The sequence below is a fragment of the Crocodylus porosus genome, unplaced genomic scaffold (genome assembly GCF_001723895.1).
Source record: "Crocodylus porosus isolate Cpor-Errol unplaced genomic scaffold, CroPor_comp1, whole genome shotgun sequence".
Lineage (NCBI taxonomy): Eukaryota > Metazoa > Chordata > Crocodylia > Crocodylidae > Crocodylus > Crocodylus porosus.
This window is the reverse complement of record NW_017728948.1, coordinates 44,713,465-44,734,942: the sequence shown is the minus strand read 5'-3', so window position 1 is coordinate 44,734,942 and position 21,478 is coordinate 44,713,465. Positions and strand designations below refer to the sequence as shown.

General features: G+C 42.0%; 1 long non-coding RNA gene and 1 pseudogene across 1 annotated transcript in view; both read right to left on the bottom strand.

Moving 5' to 3' along the window:
• The window catches only part of LOC109322221, a 36,156-nt gene that overhangs the window by 3,296 nt on the left and 11,382 nt on the right, over positions 1-21,478 (bottom strand). The window contains exons 2-3 of the long non-coding RNA XR_002104334.1: positions 16,462-16,542; positions 6,406-6,408 (exon numbers count right to left, since the gene is read on the bottom strand). This is a non-coding gene — a long non-coding RNA (uncharacterized LOC109322221). The remainder of the gene's footprint in view (positions 1-6,405; positions 6,409-16,461; positions 16,543-21,478) is intronic.
• On the bottom strand, positions 20,318-21,404 carry LOC109322220 (annotated as a pseudogene).

Here is a 21,478-nt window from a genome sequence, read left to right as displayed (position 1 = left end):
TCTACTTGTGCCAACTCGGCGAACCTCGAGGGCGGCTAAGAGCTACCTCAATTCCGCCCCACAAGCCGCGTGCTCGCACAACTCCGCAAAGCCCGCGGCTCCCCTAAGCGGTGCCGGAGCCGCTAGCCCGGCATTTCGCCACAGTATTTAGAGAGTCACTAGAACCTTAAAATAAAGCTGTAGGCGATGTGCCATATTTTCCTGTATACAAAATGCATCTTTTCCCCAAAAAACAGCCAGTAGGTGCACATTATATCTAAAGTATGCGAATGTAATGCATGGAGCCAAGTCATCCAGCTTGTGGGGTTCCCTACAGATTCAAAAATCTGGCACTGAGGAAGTGATGGCATTGCTAACTGCCATAGCAACTAGCACTCCCACTGCTCCCCTGCCATCAAATTTCTAGTCCCTGTCCAGATGACATGACCGCATATACAGCTCTAGCCACAGGCACCAAAGCACCAGGCACCAGGCAACAGGCTCAAGAACAGGTTCAGCTCACTTGCTGCCACTCAATGATATTCTGGGGATGATCTTTTTTCTTGCATGCTGCCTTTCAAAAACAAGATGTGTACTACATTGTGGAATATGTTAGAGGGAAGAAAATATGGCAAATTCTTGATCATGTGATTTTTTTTTTTTAGTTGTGGTCCAGAACAGTAATGGAAATTCTTGGCTGCAGCATAACAAGTAAATATACTAAATAAAGTAACGTATATTGAGGCTATAAAGAACAATGCCCCTAACCAGAAGTATTCCTTATCCCTCTGCTCCCATAAATTATTTTCACTTTATTTGCTTAAGTATTAAAATAACTTAAATACTTGTAAACATTTAAAAATTAAGGTATGACAAAACCCCAAAATATTATACCAATTATACATCTTTCAACCTTTTCTTTTATAGCTACAATAGAGTACTTTCTTGTTCAACTCTGAATATGTTATTTTTTTGACTATAACAGTGGTATAATAATTAATTTTCAGTTAATGATTAAATAATCATTAATAATAGTAAATCATATGAAATTTACTGACAACAAAGATCAAAAATGCCCAAACAAAAAACTCCAAACTAAACACACAGGCAAACTTAATCCATTTCCAGGCTTTGATGTCTTAAAATTATGCATAGCAGAATACAAAAATGCTCCAATAATTTAAGTTACACCTGCAGTCACAGCCTTATTTGCTGCTAACGTATTTAAGCATGTATGCTGATTAGACGCTAACATACCATGTATCAAAATTTTTTTGGAAACTACTCCTGTATTTATTCAAATCCAAGATAAGTTTCCTCACCTTCCTCCCCTAGTTAGCATGGGGGAACAAAAGCCTCATCCTGGATTTGCGTACCTGTCCAGGGCAGGCAAGTAGCTCAGCTCCTGTTTTGGTCCCAGGCTCAGGGCTAAAGCCAGAACTGAGCAGTCACCAGTCTGGGCTGGAATGGCTCATCTGGCAGGGAAGGAGGCACACAGCCGGGGGGAATGCAGAGCAGACTTGAATGGGGAGGGGAAAAATCTGCAACCTTTTCTTCAACCCCCTGTCCTCCATGACTATGCCTGGGACAGGGAAAAGGGGTGGGGAAGAGCTGGCACAGGGAGAGCAGTTGGCCTGGCAGGCAGGCTATAAAAGGTGGGAGCAGGTGATGGGGGAGGCATGACGCAGGGGGGCAGGCGCAGACACAGAAGGGCAGGCAGCATTCAGGCCCAAGACAGGAGACAGGCAGTAGGGAGGACAACAACAAGGACAGGTGTCTGGCCCTTACCCCCACTGCTGCTTTCCTCACCACGGGGGTGGGGGTTGGGGCAAATTTAAGAAAGCCTCCCACTAATTAGATTCTATACGTGGAGAATTATAACAAAATGTACAATCATCCAAGTATAGAATTTAATTATTTGGGGTGGGAGGCTGTCTTAAATTCAAAATAATCTTGGATTCAGATAAATACAGTAAGTCAACTTATTTCTGGTTCAGATTTAATCTTTCATGTATGTGCATATCATTGCAAATTATCAGCGTGGGCACTGGTAAACATTATCTTTTCATATTCTCTCTCAATACTTAATGACATTTATAATACAGCCTTTTTCAACTTAATATTACATACTGACAGTTAGAACAACAGAGAGATTATTGATTTAGGGGTGGTGGTAGATGGCAAGTTAATGGTCCCAGAGATATTAGAATTGGATTTGGTTCAATGAAACAACATTTTTTCTTCTTCAAAATGTGAATTTATACATGCTTTACATAAATTGTCTTATAACAACTGATTTGTTTACAAACAGGATGCATCAGACATTAACAGGATATATACATTTTTTTTACTGGGCTTCCCAAAGTCCAAGCCAAGTGATTAAATTAGAGCTGCCAAATGAAACCCTTAACTTTTTGTAACCACAAATTTGGCTCATTGCACACTGTTTAGGAGAGAAAAATACTGAGCAACTCACAACATAATTAATCATCCCTTTCCAACAGTATGAACCTCCCACACAGAACAGCTAAGCTTTCTAAGTCTGCTATCTCATGAAAACAGACCCCTACACTTTAAAAGCACGACATGACTACTGACACAACACCCACATGTCAGCTCTGCACAGTTGAACCATTTGAGTCAACCTTGTTTAAAATCAGATAGCCAAAGCATACAGAGGAGGATATCTTTTAATCTCGATTACTAAATAATACCACAAATCTAGAATCAAGGCACGTACCATGTTAGTGGGTGTTCCAAACCATGATCCATGCTCCTATATTATACCTCCCTAAGATACAATTTTAAAGTTGTGTGAGGGGAATGAACCACGCAATTCTCATTAATATCAATTGACATCAAGCAGATCCTCACATTCTGTTTTGAAAACTCATTAATTTTGTGTTAATGATCATTACTAAGCTTGCCCCCTAATTTAATTATATAAAGAGATTTTTTTTGCATTTGTTAATCACTACATAGTATTCATTAGATATATAATTATGGACATTAATTTATCTTAAAATGTTTGGGAATCATTGCAAGTTTAAAGCTTGTATTAAGGAAAAGAGGCATGCATAGAGCAGGGGTCAGCAACCTACAGCCCTAAGGCCTCATCTGGGCAGCAGCAAAGTCCCCAGAAGCTGGTAGAACAGCTGGATGTTTATGGGACTTACATACTAGTCAGTCCAGTCCCCTTGTCAGTCTCATGCCTCCTTACCCACGCACCATAGGAGACACCACTGCTGTGGGGAGAGGTGCTGGTACAGCAACATCCAAGGGTTTAACAAAACCCCCCTACTGCAGTAGCTGCCTCTCTCACCAAACTTAACTTGCTGACTGCTGCTCTTGACAACTGGCAGCAAGTGCAGCAGCCAGATAACAGAAAGTCACCACAACTGGTGACTCATGCATTATACCCCAGGACTGCCCACCATACTAATGCCTCTGCCTGCAGCAGTGACACCTCATGTGGGTGGTGGTGGGGAGGGCAGTGAAGCTGATAAGGTGACCCAGAGCTACACCTCTGTTCAGGGCAGGCTGCGGGTGGGGAGGAAAAGAGGGGAAAAGGGTGGGAAACAAGCAGCCTAGCAGTGGCCAGGTTGCAAGCGACAACCCACCATTGTTAAAAGGAAGTCGGCCACTATAGTAGAGGAGCTGGACTGACGGTCTCTGTTTCAAGAGCTGCATACTGACGCCTACTGCTTTAAGAATCTGGGTTGCAGATTCCAGGGAAGAGCTGTCAGGGAAGGGAAGAAGAAAGAAAAAAAATATAACTGTTACAAATGTTCAGACTCTCCCCTATTACCCTCCCTCAAAAGGAAGATTCCGTAGAAGGGAGATGGTCGAAGGCGAGGCATTTCACTAACTTCAAAATGGTATATTGCAGCAGAGATGAGTTGACAGAAGCCCCAGCTTAAGAATAATTGAAGGAAAAGCCTATAGCCAGTGAAAATGGCTTCCATTCCTCCGACCCCCACTTCCTTTCCCAGTAAAAGTGGTTCAGACTTTATGTGGTTGTTAAATCAGCCCCAGTGTTACTGCCAAGGAGCTGGAGACAAAAGGAAGAACAGAATTTCCTTCCTCCCTCACTTCTGAATATTTTGGAAGATTTAAAAATAAGTTTTTACTGGTTTCTATGCTGTGCTCCTTCAGGCTAAGGTGCTTGGACCGGCTCTGTGAGCTAGGTTAGCATAGTAGTAAATTAAGGTTACATAAGAAACAGCTGGCACAGGGAGAGCAGTGGGTGTGGAAGGCAAGCTATAAAAGGTGACAGCAGGTGATGAGGGAGGCATGATGCAGGGGGGCAGGCATCAGTCAGGCATAAGACAGGAGACAGGCAGCGGGGGGGACAACAACAAGGGCAGGTGTCTTCTCACCACAGCAGTGGGGGTGGTGAAATTTAAGAAAACCTCCCACTAATTAGATTCTATACATGTAGAATTATAACAAATGTATAATTATCCATATATAGAATTTAATTATTTGGGGTGGGAGGTTGTGACCTCAAGAGTTGCCACCAATTATTTTACACTATGATCACTGACTAACAAGAAGAGGTGCTATTAAGTCTTCTTAGAAGTATATTTTATACAGTGGAGAATGTAACAGACCAAAATCAATTAACAGTGTAGTAAAGCAGGAACACTAGGACCCTATTTTAAAAGAAAATGAAAAACAAAAAACCCCACAAGTAGTCAAGATTCAAAAAAAAAAAGTTGTTTTTATTATCTCTATATAACTCTGGTAATAAAAAGAAGGGGCAGAAAGAATGAAGTATCAATCGATAAAAATGGAAAGAGGTGAGGGAGAAAATGTCCAGAGTTGAGGTGAGAAGGGGAAAAATATGCAAAAAACCTTACAAACCTTAAAACCCTTGGACAGAACATCCACTAGACAGAGACATATTCACAGGGAGATATGGAGAGTGGGAGAAAGAATATTTCTTTGCTTTACCAAGAGCCCTAGAAATTATTAAGTGAAAGAAATGAGATTTTTTTAGTCTGGAGGAAAGCCCTCCAGAGTATTTAAAGAGATATCCACATGTTAAAGCAGAGATGGAGAATAGGAGTTGTGTCATTGTTTTACCTGCATTAATTTTTACACTGGATGCCATACTTAGTCCACAGAGTAAACCAGAGCAGATTTAATAGAAACAAGTTTGTTAGATGGAAGACAGTTCACAGATGCAAATTTCAATAAACAGAAAAGGCCTGGGAAGGCAGTCGGCAAGTTAGCCGATCAAGACAGTCTTCAGGATGCAAGAAGAATGTTTCAAGTTTTCAGCTGCATTATAGTAAGAATACCTCCCACTGAATATGCTTTAAAGATGTGCCGCGATCCCATGCAATTCCATACTCAAAATAATTGGCTTCAAAAGATGCATGTATGCGTGTTCTTACTTCTGCAGCATACAGAATTATTACATAATCCAATAAATAAACCAGGTTTAATAACCCCTAATTAAATATTTGTAGTGAACTGTATGTTTGTGCTAATACAAGATGACATGTAATTTAATTGTGAAAACACAAACCACGTAATTCTTCCAAATTTTGGAATATTTCTCAATGTTCTGCTTTCCCCAAATTTTCATTTTACTGCAAAATGTGCATAAAATGCCACTGTTTTGGCATCTATTTTCATTTACAAATAAATTCTTATTCAGAAAGCAATGGGGACTCTTGTTATCTTAAAAAAGGAAAAGTTACACTGCATTTTTGGCATAGCAGGGAGTTGAGGCGCCTGATACTGCAGAGAAATGCATTTCCCTTGTCCCTTTCTTCTAGGTTAAAGTAGAAGTGAATTAATATTGGAGACAGCATCAACTTTTGACAAGCAGTTGATGGTATGTCAAACATATGTCCCACGTACCAGAAGCAGCCTGTAGAGCCACATGATCTAGCCCATGAGCTAACAACAAGCCTGCATTCTACATACAGAACTAATCTGGCATGCCAGCTGGACCTGGCACCATTGGCACTGCTTGCAGCATCCATGCAGGACCAAGTCTACATGCTGGCTCCAGGACTGGTCCAGATCAGGCCATGCCAGAGCCAGTACGCAGACTGTCCACTGGAACGCTGCATGCAGCATGCACCCTATACAAGTCTCCTGTGCTGTGTGCAGTGCCTGCATCACTGGGTCCAGCCTGTGCACCTTGTTCCAGCTCTGCTCCAGTGCTTGTGCTGCCTCCAGTGCAAGGGCTAGACCTGGTGTCATGGGCATTGCCCACAGCTCAGGAGGCCAGCACAGCGTGTGCTCTTGCATGCTGTCTCCAGTGTGCAGGGACTGCCTGAGGTCAAATCCTGACTGGCTCTGGAGCAAGCACTCAGGGACAGTCCAGTGGGGCACTGTGTGCAGAGCACACACCCCGGTCCCCTGGGCTATGAGTAGTGCTCATGGTGCTAGGTCCTGTCCACATACCAACTGCAGTACAAGCAATAGAGCGGTGCCCTGCGCCCCATGAGACCAGTACTGTCACTGGCTCCAGCATGGCCAGATTTGGCCTGGAGATCCTCGTCTGGCCTGCAGGGTCAGATGAGTTTGACACCCCTGCCCTTTTGTATCCAACGCTGCAACCTATAACTGGTATCACAACACCATGACATTTCTTACAAAAATAGTAAAGAGTTAGTGATACTTTAAATGGCAACAATGAAATTAGAGTTCAGATCTCATGCCTAAGTGGAAGGGCTCCCATGTCACCTTTATTAAGGTCTTGCAGGGTTTGTTGATTCAGAAAGCAACAGTAAGGGCTCATCTATCCTACCACCACAGCTAGTCCCAGGGAGAATGGGACTGAGCATACTTAGCCTACCAGAACCCACTAAGATGGAAGGGAAGTTTGCCAGCAAGGCTGCTGTGGACTTGTTCCCAATGGCCACCTTCACCCCCGCCAGAGACCTGGGCTAGGGACAGACATTATACATAAACTGGTTTAAGTGATCAGAAACTGGTTTAAACCTGTAACAGAACAGACATTCAGTGTACCCAAACCAGTTTCAAGATGGCCAAAACTGGTTTAAGATGAGCCTGGTGGAATGTAGTATCAGACTAAACTGATTTGGCTCAAACCACTTCACGCAATGTCTGTCCCACACCCCTTCCTGATTTAACTTAAACCAGAGTCCCTCAGCATCCCGGCATGCTGGGCTTTCTGCTTCAGCTCAGCCGTTCTGGCCTTGCCCCTCTGCTCCCCAGCCAAGGGGTCTGGCCAGAGAGGGGTTTAACTCCCCCCACCCTCATTGCATCCTGATGACACTATAATGGGTCTTATACCAGGCAAGGAGACTAAGACATGGTTGTGCTAAGCTAAAAGTTAGTTTATTGAACCATAACAGATACAATTCTAATTAAAACTGAAGTAGCAGTTTAAAAAATTTAGGTATGTAGCTAGTCAAAACAGATGCTGACCACCCCAAAACGTTGCGAATGCAACTTCACTGGTTAATCAGGCCATGAAGTTTTGTTCAGGGCTCCTGGCTCCCACATCTGATGTCAAGACTGGATCTTGGATCAGTGACAGGATCTCTTCAGGCTTCTTCAGGACTGTCCTGAATATAGCTTTCATTTCTTAATACATAAAATTAACTTACACCTTCCTCCTAATGCATATTAACAATCTTGCTTCTGTTTGCCAAATATGGTTACCCTTAAGTGGAATTTTCTATTCTGAGGTAATCGTTTCATTCTTAGGTGGGGGTACGTTTTGCTCTGACAGTTCCTCTTTTGTCAAGGTTAAATTTATTCAATTTAAATTAGCCAACTTCCTGATATTTTAAGTCAGAGACAGTATTTTTCCAACTGCTCCTTTTACTGGGTGCAGGTCTTGACCACGGTTCAAGTTAAGCACGCAGCTTGATCTGAGCACAAAGGTCAAACCCAGGCCTGAAGGCCTCTGGGTCCCAACACCGTGTCCCACTGGCAGGGACTCGAGCTGGTTCTGCCAGGCGCTCCCCATCGCTGCTGCAGTGGTGGGCCAGCATGGCCCCTGAAGCAGAGGGTACAGGGAGGAGGATTATTCCCCCCTCAATCCCCAGGGGACCACAGCTGGGTCTGCCCACCCCAAAAGTTGCTGCCACTCACTCCCTGCTTGGGGTAAGTGGCAGAACCAGCCCCTTCCTGTCCCCTTTCCTGGAAACCAGAGGGAGAGGGAATAACCCCCATCCCTGCCCCTCCCCCCCAAGGGATCCTACCAGCCCATGTCTAGCTATGCCCCCACCCCACAGCCACCACCACCACTTGGTCTGTGCTTGGGGCAAGCAGTAGAATAAGCCCCCTCCACCACATGCCAAAGGGAGGGGGACAGCAGTGGGGCTTATTTTATAGCTTGTCACAAGCACAGAGCAAGCGGCAGCAGTGGCAGCCAGGGTGGTAGACCCCACTGTGGTGTCCTGGGGTCAGACAGAATAACCCCACTCCCTGCCCCCCACCTAAGCGGCCCTGCCAGCTAGCATCTGGCCCCACCTCTGCCCGCCTGCTGAAGCAGCGAAGGGGGAGCTACCATGATGGGGCCAGCAGCCCATCATGGATTCCCCAAGTGCAAGCCTCTTCCCAGTGGGGGGCCATGCTGTGGGGCGAGGAAAGCTGCTGTGGAGCATGGCAGTGCTGCGGGAGGCTCTGGCCCTCTCTGGGCCCCAGTGCTGCCACATGCAGTCCACCACAGCTCTGCCTGCCCTGCAGTGGGAATCCCCTGCCGGGAAAGGGCTCACATTCCCTGACACTATGCAAGGGGCTGCTGCCTCCATCAATGGCCCTGCCCCCTCCAGCTACAGCAGTGTGGTGGGGGCGTGGCTAGACACTGGCTGGCAGGGCCCCTGGGGAGGAGGGACAGGGATGGAGATTATTTAGTGGAAGGGACAGGAGGGGGCTTATTCCACCACTTGCCCCAAGCAGGGACTGAGCAGTGGTTGGGGCAGGCAGACCCAGCTGCATTCCCCTGGGGTAGAAAGTATAATAACCCCGCATCCCTGCCTTCTCTGCCTCAGGGGCCACACTGGCCAATGCTGCAGCAGTGAGGGGGGAGCTCCTGGCAAACCCGGCTCAGGTCCCTACCGGTGGGACGGAGGGAGGAATTAAACCCCTCTGGCCAGCGCAGCCTGGGCTGGCTATGCCCCCCAGCACAGCTTCCTTGGAGCTGAGGGCACACTCTAGCACCCCCAGCACGTGCCTGTATTTCCTCAGTCAAGAGGCAATGTCTGTGCTGTTACAAACCAGTTCAACCTAGACAAATTAGACAAACCTGCAAAGGTTGAATCAATTCAGGCTCCGGCTTCTTGAATGTCTGTTCCTAGCCCAAAAGCGCCCACTACATGGCCAGGTCTGGAACATGTTGGTGAACTTGGGTGGGAAGGATGTGCTCAAACCTATCCCTGCCAGGACACACTGTTGCAGCAGTATATACAAGCCATGAGTTGATAAAATTGACAACTTGAAACAAATATAATTTTACTACTCATAAAAGATGTTATTATTTTTTAAATTACAGATTAAATTCTGAAACTATTCTATACCAAAAAATGTTTTTCTGTGATATTGTGAAATCCAAGCACTCTTCCATTTGGTTTGAGGAGAAATTAACAAATTTTGGTACTAGGCAATCAACAACTAGCTCAAATGAACAAGGCAAAAACAAGCCATTTCTTTCAAGCTTAGAAATCATCAACATCCTGAACCAGACTCATTCATATTAACCCAAATAAAACAGATATCCCATGGTCTGAAGAGAACTCGGGAGTTAAAACTTGCTCTTTTCATTACAATGGGGGGAGTTTGGGTTCCATCTCTCCCCTTCCTTTCTCTTGGAACTCAGATTCCTCCTACATTGCTACAATACTACACCAGGGGTGGGCAATTATTTCAGGCGGAGGGCTGCTTACTGAGTTTTGGCAAGCCACCGAGGGCTGCATGACAGTCAGCCAGGGGCAGATAAATACTAATTTTCTAAATTTTTAGGGGCCCCGTGGGCTGGACAGAATGGCCTGGCGGGCCGCATTCAGCCCATTGGCCGCATTTTGCCCACCCCTGTACTACACCAATTCCAACTTTCTCTTCCTCAATCCAAAAAGAGCAAAATCAAGCTTCCATAACAGAGAGATTTAAGGTGAAACAGCTCCTTTCACACGCTGCTGAAAACTAGATTTTTCAGGAATTTTTCAAATAAATGTTTCTTTCACCAAAATATGATGATTCATGAAAACAACTGTTCACAGGAACAATTACTGCCTCCCAAAACTTTCTGATTTGAAGAGATTTAAAATGGGCATTTCACCTTTATAACTGAAAAGTTCAATGTTTGTATTCAAATTATTTTATTTCAAAATATATTTTAGTACACAACATTTGAAATCCAAATGAAATGTTTACGTTAACCCAATCCAAACAATTTTTTAAAATGGGGGGAGGGGCTGTGGGAAATTTTCAGATTCATTAAACTTCAAGCTGGTCTTATCAGTTCAATTTGAGACAGAAAAACATTTTCCAAGCCTCAAAGCATTTTCTTGGATGGAGAAAAGTGTTTTACAATCAGACCAGCTGGGAACTTTATGCGATTTGAAACCGACTCACCTTTCTTCTAAACTAATCTGGTAAAACTTTGTGGAGTCAGCTTCCATCAAGACCTCTCTATGCCAATACAGTATAATTTGGCATGCCATTGCATCAGCTGTCCATGTGCATCAGCCTTTGCAGCAGAATGCTCTCTGGCCAATATGAACAGCTTGCATTTTTCTGCTTCCAAACTCCTCTATGTTTATGGTAAAGTGGCTTAGCTCAGGCTACCACCTTACTGGAGTACTCACCCATTTCTATGGACAAATGCAAGAGAGTGATTCAGAAGTGCATTCTAGTAGCTGGTCAAAGGAAAATCCAATAGCTACAATCTTGTATTAATCAGTCCACATAAAGAGGAGGAAATATTCCACGTGTGACACCATTTTAAAGGTGCTGCAGAAGGCATCTCAACAGATCCAGCCTTTCACAATGAGTGACGATTTCAAAACTTTTGGCCAAGTTCTTTCTAATTGGCCGTGTAGTATTATCACCTTTATTGTTCAACTTCTTCCATTCTTGTAGTAGGAAAATTTAGCTTCTCCTAAATTTCTTGTGCTTTCCACAAGATGAATCACGTTTTAAGTAAAAAAAAAAAAAAATATCCCTAATATGTTATCGTACAGAGCACCAGCTCCAAGATTTTTAGAAAAATCTTTTTATTTGCAAAAAATGCTGATTTTTTTTAAAATGGAAGATCTCCAGCCAAAAATATAAAAATATTAAATATTTAACACATGCTTGACCCCCTAATAAATACCACTTCAATGCAGTATCACCAAATCAACTATTTTTTGATGTACAGTAGGCAAAGGATCCTTCAGGAAAACACTCTTAAACTATACTAAAAACTTGCTTTTTCACTCCAACTCTCTCACTAATGGTACAAGTATTTTTACAGGAAAATTTACATAATTTCTCAGTTCAGTCCCTTCAGACATCTTGTTCTTAAGCCAAGCAATATTTTTGCAACTTTGCAGAACACGGATCACAGCTTCTCCCTTGCATAATGCCAACATATCATGTAAATTTGCTAGCTTTTGGATGCTCATAACATAAAAAGGTTGCTTCTGAAAAACCTAAGGCTAAATACAATAAAGGACTCAAAACACCACAAATAGGACTCATAAGTATATAAACCATCTAAGTCCAAAATTGAGATCCTAAAAATTCCCAGTCTACCGTAGCTTAATTTCACATATTTTCATTGCTGCTTTATGGCACATGCAGTCAGAGTTCAGCATTTACTTTCAAGAATCTGGCCTTTCCTTTCCCATGGGACCTATTCTCATGCTCTGTGGTTAAACAGAAACATTGACTATTTTAATTAATTTCTTTGAAAGATATTTTTCTCTTGATGATTTTCCCAAAGCAGACATTTCTTACTACATTACCTAATCATCCATTGTTGGAATCATTATTGAAAAAAGCCTCTCCATATTAGTTCATTAACATTAGCAACAGCAATTTACAAATTAACAAAAACAAGCCAAAAGACCTCTTTCATAAAAAAACTCAAGTCTTATCCATTTTTTTTTAATTACCAGAGGTGGTAGTTCTGAGTCTAGCTATTAAGAAAGAAGAATTTAAATGCCGTCTTCACAAAATTTGCATCTCTACCCATATCACACTAAGCCATTCCAATCTAGTGAACACAGGACCCTTAAATCCTACAATTCTTTTTCCCTAAAGAATTGGCACTAATATATTTAATCCTCCAATAGCACTGCCAAACCAGTCAGCAATGCCCCTGAAGACGCGCTTCACATGATTCTCAGAAATGGTTTCCCATTCCATGTTAAGACAGATAACTGGACAATGGTGGCATACACAAGCTGCCAGAGAAAACAAAAGGACACAACTCTGAGCTGCAAGGCCACCAAAAACTTTTAATTCCAAGAGAAGCCAAGTCTGTGCGCCTGGGCAACACAATCCCCAAGGCCAACATATTCTGCTGCCAGAAGAAAGTGAAAGTGAAGAAAGTAGGAGACAGCTTTGATTGTCGTCTACCAGTGAGTTTACCCTCTCATCCCAGACCATAAGTCACTCTAATGCAAGATGAAATATGTTAAATACTGCATCTGGTTTTCTTTAGGCTAAGTGTTCATGCAATATTATAAAACAGTCCTCAAGTATTTGCCAATTTATCTTCCCCTTTTCCTCTTCCCATACATACATCCAACCCTGTTTTTAAAATCTCTCATTCTAAAAACACATGCAATATATGGAGAACACTTATGAGGCGGCGATAAAAATGGATGTATTTCTATTGAAATAATCCATTTAATGTGTTTTGGAGTATAATTGTTCTCTGGCCAAAAATCCAGTCAATTACAAAAATACAACTGAGATTTAAATTAGCTAGTTAAAAGAACTAAACTGCCAAGTAACTAAATCTAAGTTTGATTTATGGAAGTGTGAGAAGGCCACATTTTAATTATCAAAACTTTACTATTTTGCTCTAGAATCTTAATAGATTCTCCTATGTACTAGTAAAATGCTTCAAGGCTGAAGAGGTTATGCTGTTAAGCTTGTCAAGTCTTATCAAGTTTACACTAGAAACAGATACATACAAAAGTACTTTTAATGAGTTAATACAGGAATTATAACTTAACTGCATACGTTTGCTACTACAGTGACAGTTAACAGATATAATTTTCCTTAATGCTTTCTTACATGCAGTATTTTAAACTTTGACTTGTCTAAAAACTATTTAGCTAAGATTAGATTTAAACAATATAGAATTAATAATTCAATTGAAGTGTGGTAGCTGTCATGCTAAGGAGCTTAGCTATGCAAAAGTTAACATAAAATGACAACTAACAACTACAATGCAAACTTTACTCAAAAACAATAAAAATGCTCTTCTGCATATTTCTTCCTCCACACTGCGCATGCACACAAATGCTATCCAGTTTTTGTTATAAAACTAGATCCTAGTTCACAGATATCAAGCATTACTGTGCATTTATGAAGCCATGCACACAGACTTATTATTATTCAAAACTATACAAGTAGAATGAACAAACATCACCTTCAACTGTTCCAAAAGTACTTTGTTTTGGATGTGAATTTGAGAAAACTCATCTTCAAGAAAAAGGATTGAGATACTTTGTCTGTGAACAGGCTGTGCGCTACCAAATATAAGAAGAGTTTGCAGGTTTTTATAGTATGGGTTTTGGTCACTTCCTTACAGAAAAGTTCAAAACTAAATTAGAGCAATTATGCTTTTAAAAAGAAAAAAAAAATTACTGAAAAAGCCAGCCTGAATGTCTAAAATACCTTGTTTGACTGCAGCTGTGAAGCATGACATGATGCCTCTTTTCTGAGCAGCTTTCTGAAGACTGTATTAGAGATGCATGGAAGCATCAGTAGCCTACCTTCCTGAAACTAGATTCTAATGCCTACTAAAAATTTAAATGGCAGTGCCACTATATTTCAAGATTTATAATTTAATACTTCTAACATTTCATGGAATTATCTTATAACAATATTATACACCTTTTAAAGGGCGCAACCATGTGCATGTCATATAAATGTTACTATCTTGCGCTAGCAGCAGACACCAAATGTTGCTATTTCAAATGAACAAATATTGGACAAAATCCTATACAGCTACATTATTTCACAGCATTAAATCTCAAACCTCTGCCTTAAGGGATTAGGAGTGAAAAGGGAACTTGGAGGGTACACTGAGAAAGTCAGTATATCAAGAATAATTTTGAAAGATTTTCACTGGAAAGTAGGCTTCTCCTTATTTCTACTGCTTTTAAAATTAGGATTGCACAGCAGCCTAATGGGCTGCCAAGAGACAAGCACATCTTTGTGGGTTTGAGAAACATGAAAAACAATGTTCAGAATCCTTTTTTCTTTCTTCCTTTCCTTTCATTTCTGTCTTCTTTCTCTCTCTCCCATCTACACGTAAAGAGGAGCAAAAAGGGAGAATGCAAGAATCCATTTTCAGAAGTGACAGCTTATGCACATTGCAGGTAGATCTATGTACTGAATGTCAATATTTTGCCAGGCTACATGTGCAAATAAGTAATTTTTGCATTGGAGAGTGTTTCTGCTGATAAGAGCCAATGAGTATGAAAGGGGGGTCATTAAACGACACGCTTGTTCTGGAAAGCTTAAACAGAACTGATATAAGGAAGAAAGGAAATAAGAATATTGGCCCAATTAATCTTGACCATTAAAGTATGTTGCCTGAAAGATATATTTGTGAATTTGTAAGATTTTCTGAAGAAAGCTTTGGAAATATCTACAGGCCAACCCCAATGCTTTCACCACCCAATTATTTTATCACTGTTAGTAGTCCTGTGGTCTGGTGATACAGCCAGGAACCACATGGTGGTGGAACACAGTGGTGGGCAGGAAAGTGGGGAAATGACAGCAGCAGGTGCGGGCTGGGGGGCAAGTGGCAGTGAATGCCCTCAGTTAGCTGTTTGCCCCAGTGCTATTCCTTTAAGTTACTTTTGTTTAGCCTTAATTAGGGACCAACAGGATACTCTCTTTCTTAGGTAAGGAAATGAATACTGCTTTTCTGGATTTCATCGAAATTAAAAACAAAGTATTCATTATTATAACAAGAGAAAGTGTTTTCCTGTAGAAAACATGACAGGGGATACTGTAAAACTTAATAAGTACAACCATCAGAACTGATTCTGTGACTCACATGGCATAGCACTGTAATTTCTACACTGAAATTGCTTCAGCAGATCTCCATGAGGGAGTAATGTTCAATAACTGTTCTGGGCTTAATATGCTTGATAAAGAACCTCTTTAATCAGCTCTGCAGCTTCAACTGCTTCTTATTAACAGATGTGCTTCTACATTGCCCCTTTCCTCCCCCTGATTTCTCATGTATGAGAAACTAGAGATACAATTCCCCATAGCGAAACAGTCAAATGATATTTTCCTAGAATTATAACAGGGAAAAACAGAATGGGGGGAAGCCATCTGTGGTTAATATGTTCATTTATAAGATATACTAGTATTGGTAATGTGACAGAAGTTAAAATCAGCTCATTTTCATAGCTACACCTGAACATATGCAGATACTAGGTAATACTAGAAATAAAGACTGTTGTGGGGGGAGAGAATTCATTATTAGAGATCCAAAATTAAAAATGGTTTCAACCAGTCAAGAAAGCAGCAGCTGATCAGTTTGCCATTTTTAATAAAAGCCATAAATCTTAGTTTATTTGGACAGAACCTCCCTTTTGTGTTCCCCCCCACTTCCCTCCCCCAACACTTTTCCCTGCAGTATTTCACTTAACACAGACTTCAGACAAATCTAGATACCTACATTCATTCATTGTTTTCAACATTCCTTTATCACTTTGCTTTGTGGAGATGTCAAGGCTATGCCTTTTGAAAATTACCTTAGCTCTCACAGAAAAAGAAAGAGGAAAGGAGAGACTCTTTTACACTAAAGCCTGTCACATTATAGGAATAATGAGATTTGACCAAGCTGTTAGTTCCCTTTCATCATAACTACTCCTCTCACTGTAACATTTTCACTTACAGACTGAACATTAAAATATTTCCTGTTCTGTTTTTGCTCTATTCATTAAATAAATTCTCAGCTTGCATATAAGTCAGACATTTCTTTTCAATTTTCAAAAGAATAAAGCATTTTATAGCAATACTGATTGACATTTTTCCATAAATCAGACTTTGAAGAACAGCAAAGGAAATAAAGTCACATAAGACTGATCCAAACTTAAACATCTGACCCACAAAAGTAAAATCAATTCACGTTTGTACAAATATTCTTTACTTTTGAGGGCCTTACAGAATAAAGACATAAAAAAGAACAGATGGATTTCAGTCAAATGTAAAACTGCCATGTTTTTGTAAACAAGAGGTAATTCCACAATGTTACTCAAGCATATTTTGTAAATATAATAAAACCTGTACAATAATTACCTCTACTATGTTTCTAGCTGTTCATCATGCCATGTAGTTCTTCCATTTGTTCTTCAAAATGTTTCAGGCAGATGGAAGAAGCTGAGGGAGGAAAGATGCACATTAAAATACTAAGAATGATAAAGAACCTGCAAGGTAGATTAACCAGAAAATTAAGGTTATTAACTGGTAACTTTAATTCAAGATGGATGGTACACATTCACACAAGGAATTTTCATCAGTGAAATTGCATTTAATAGCTGTGGCACTTAGAGCACTTAATACTGCAGTTCTCAACCTTTTCAGGCTTGAGGCACCCTTCAGAAAACGCCAGCTCTTAATTTTTACTTGGTTCTTGACTATAGAAAAATAATGGAGCAATTTTTCTGTTGCAAAGAACTCAGAAAGACCACGATGGGTCAGAACGCTTTTAACACTACGGATTCCTCTTTGAAATCTCTGGGTTTATCTTGTGAATCGTATTTGTAAACCTAACAGTGCTAATATTGTGCGTCACCCTTGAAAGGATCTCAAGGCACAAGGCACTCTGGCTGAGAATCACTGACTTAACATATACCCTTCTGCTTCTTCCCTCACCATTCTTCAATATGCTGAAGGAGAGGCTATAAGGGTATATGGTGCTCTAGTAACCCCATTTCCCTCCACTACCTCCTTATGACATAGATTCATAGATTGTAGAGTCGGAAGGGATCACAACGGATCGTGTCTGACCCTCCGCCCCAGCAGGAAAGAGGACCGAGGTCAGACGACCCCAGCCAGGTGACTATGAATCTTCCTCTTGAAGACCTCCAAGTTAAGTGATTGTACTACCTCTCTTGGAAGCCCATTCCAGATTCGGGCCACCCTTACTGTAAAAAATTTCTTCTTAATGTCTAACCTAAATTTACTCTCCACTAGTTTGCACCCATTATTCCTAGTTACTCCCTGAGGCGCTCTGGTAAATAGTGGATCACCAATTCCCTGTTGTCCTTCCTTGATAAACTTATAGGCAGCCATAAGGTCTCCCCTCAGCCATCTTGTGAAGGCTGAAGAGATCCAGATCTCTCAACCTCCCCTTGTAGGGTCTTTCACGGATGCCACTAATCATGTGAGTGGCCCTCCTCTGAACCCTCTCCAAATTCTCCATGTCCCTCCTGAAGTGCAGCACCCAAAACTAGACACAATACTCCAACTGTGGCCTGACCAGTGCCGCATAGAGTGGGAGCATCACCTCCCTTGATCTGTTAGTCATGCATCTGCTGATACACAACAAGGTGCAATTGGCTTTGTTGATGGCCTTGGTGCACTGCCGGCTCATGTTCATCTTGGAGTCAACTATGAGTTGCTGAGGTTATCCCCCAATCTGTATGTGTGCTGGGGATTCCTCCTTCCTAGGTGGAGTACCTTACATTTATCTTTGTTGAACTGCTTCCTATTTCATTCCACCCATTGATCCAACCTGTCTAGGTCAGCTTGTATCTGCTCCCTGCCCTCTGGTGTGTTAACTTTGCCCCATAACTTGGTATCATCTGCAAACTTGGAGAGGGTGTCCTGCCCTGTATGCTAATTAGGAGCCCCAAGAGAGCATATACAGAACCTCTCTCAAAGACCTCCGATTATATAAGCAAGCAATCTATATTCCTTTCCATTTCTTGATACATTCCCATTCCTTGGATAATTTGGCCAGCAGTAATCTGATCAAGAAAGGATAGCATCCTAATCAGAGATGGGTTAAATAGGTACTCTGCCAAATGGAGCACCTGCTCTGCATACTAGATCCAGAAAATACTGTTTATTAAATGTGTATAATGCCACTCCATAGTAACACTGAACATATTCCGGTAAGGCGAACAGATCCACAGAAGCTGCACTGTTGGCCTGGAGCTTTATGAATAGACAGACACACAGCTGGAACTGGTAAGGCTTTTATTATATTAGAATAGAGGCCTTCAATACTAAGAAATTTGGGACCAGACAAGTATGAAAGATGGAAAAATCTTCCTGAGCTAATTCATAAGCTTTATCAGCCTTCTTTTTGATGTTGCTTATATAGGTCGGTTACAGTTAGATCCCTTCCCCATAAATGGACTTTCCTTTTTTGAGAGGATTAACTTAGCACATCAAATATTGGGTGAGAAGCTCAGTAGGGGGAATTTGTAAGATCACTACCATTCTATCCACTAGTTCAAAGAGAACTATATTCTCCAAGGGAGCAGCATTAGTCACAATCTCCACAAAGTTGTCCAATTCAGCATCAGTTTATGACTGTTTTCTCACCAGTTCATCCTTCTCTGACAATTATAGGGGACTGATCTCATTCTTTACATTACAGAGATCTGTCAGGAGTTTGATCACAAGCTATTCTTCTTTTAGATGGAAAATTCTTACCCAATTCTTCCAAATCAGAGATAATGTGAATCTTTTGTCGCAACTACCAAAACATGATCACAAGTTGGTTCAGAACCAGCAGGCTTTCATATGCTCTTCAGATTGAGACACCAGAAAACTATAAGCAACAAGGCTCTACTTCTAGATTTTAGATCCAATAGTTTCAAAGCCTCACATGGTTCTGTTGATTTTTTTTAAGTCCAGAACCAAAGGTGGCAATTTCTGAAGATTTTTCTTTCTTTGTATCCCCAAAATACATTCACCAAAGCCATCTGTGGAGATTCTTTAATCCTTGCAAAAGGATGCATCCAAACTGCCATCATATCTTGAAGGAGTAGAGCCTGCCGTCTCTTCTGTAACTCCATTTGTACTCCATATTTAAAACATAGTCTGAACTAAATCAGAGGGCTGAAATCATTATGTATATTAGTAAATAGAAAGGCTGTTCATTGAGGCCACAGTGCTTAAGATGCCTTGTGTGGTAATGAACCTTAATTTTAAAAATGATCTTATTTTCTATTCCAGATTATCTAAATATGTATACACACCGGAGACTCCTCACAAATGCTGCCTTCTTTCCTTCCCCTTGCTATTGCAACTCTTGCCTTTGTGTGATTAGAAAGGGAGTTAGCTTTAAAAAAAACCCTTAAAGTTTCTCTCTGCCACCAGCCTGCAACTTATCCTGCAGGTCACCTCTACATGTTACACGTATTACACAATTCATTTAGACTGACTTGCAAATTATCACACCTTAAAAAGAACCAACTATAAAGTCAGATCTGTAAAATGTGTAACAACTTCATAGCTGGTTTCTATCCAGCTTTAAATTTGAATGTGTAGCAGAGTTATGCCCCCTTGGCTGTAAGCCTCATCAGCAGACAGGGCTCCCAGTTATGGAGGCATACCATGTGCTGCCATGGCTGGGAGTCCCTCAGCACATAAGACTCTCAGCTGCAGCAGCATGCTACTAGTACGCCAGTGGAGAGGGAGTACAGGATCACAATCCTGAGCTCCCTTTGCACCAGCAACAAGACACAATAGGATATGATGCTGGATCCCTCAACCATGCCTCCTGCCATGATTGTGTGGATCACACATCAGATCCTATCACACCTTTACCTGAATGTCTAGTTTGGCCCACAGAGTAATTCTTAACTTGTATGCCAATTAAAACTTGTAGAAATGATTTCTGTGTTCACTCGGGTTGGTTGCCACTCTGTAAAACTAATTTTAACAATTATTCTGGGGATAAGAAGAGGCAATTATCCAACATTAGCTTAAACTTAATTCACAAATATGTCTGATATATCACAGAAATGTAGGGCTGGAAGGGACCTCTGGAGGTCATCTAGTCCAGGCCACTGCTCAAGGTATGATCATCCTGGTCCAAACCATCCCATGCAAATCAGAGAATTAAACCTGGGAAGGAAGTCTGGATCCAGCTGGCCTGGAATGGCACTGTTCCCCACTTTATTAGTTCTGTTCCCCCACTCCCCTTTCCCAGCTGACAATTTAAATCACTGCCCAGCTAGGTCAACCCAAAGGTTGACAGATGATCATGGCTGTCTCCTCTGCTGTCATGCCTCACAGAAATGGATATGTTCCCAGGCTCTACTTGTTTGTTAGTCACACCTGTCAGTTGGCTGTCCATCATTTATCTTTGTTAGCTTCTGTGGCCCAAAGGTCTAGAGCTTAGCAGACTATGAAGCAGTACCCAACAGTGCAGGAAAGTCATTTGCTAATGTCAGCCAGCTCCCTCCATCTACCACCATGGTCATGCCAGTCACATAGGATGCCAATGGGCTTGCCAAGCACAGTGCACTACGGGCAATCTCTGTCTTGTTTCCTGCCTGCTGGAGAGGGATTGAAGCTGCTGCTAGCTTCGGCGTGTTTGCCACCAAGCTGCTGATATCCCTCAGTGCCTGAAATGGGGCCGGGGGCCAGGCTGTTGACCTGGATGTTGTTGGGCCCCCACTCCACTGCCAGGTGCCTGGTCATCGCATCTATAGCCGCCTTGGCAGTCCCAGCATGCACCTGGAAACCCTGCCCCCTGTAACCCAGGGTTGCCGTGATGTTAATAATAACCCCACCATGGTCCCTCAAGCATTTCTCATATAGCACTTTGGAGACATTGAAGGTGCCAAGGGTGTCTATATCCATCACTGTCTTATAGGCATTGAAGGACAATGCATTGACTGGACACAGGAAGTTTCCTGCAGCATTATTAATGAGGATGTCGATTCATTCAAATTCTTTCAGAGCCTCATCCACAGCTGCTATAATTGTTTGGGGCTGTCTCACATCTAGAGAAAGAGGCAGGCATCACTGACCCGTGCAGCTGTCAGCTTCTTAGCTGCCTCAGTGACTTTCTCCAGGCTTCTGCTGGCAACGATTGTTTGGCAGCCATGCCTCGTGAAGATTTCTGCAGTCCGGAACCCAATTCCAGAGCCGCCCCCGGTGATGAGAGCAACTCTGCTCTGCAGCACGTCGGGGCTGAGCAGCAGGCAGTACTCAGGCAGGCAGTCGTCAGTGTCCACGTCGGGCAGCGGCTGGCAAGTGGCAGCAACCCCCGCCATGGCTGCTCCCAGCTCTGCACAATGAATACCACAATTCTGTATTATGAGCACAAGTTCTTAATATACTGAACCTA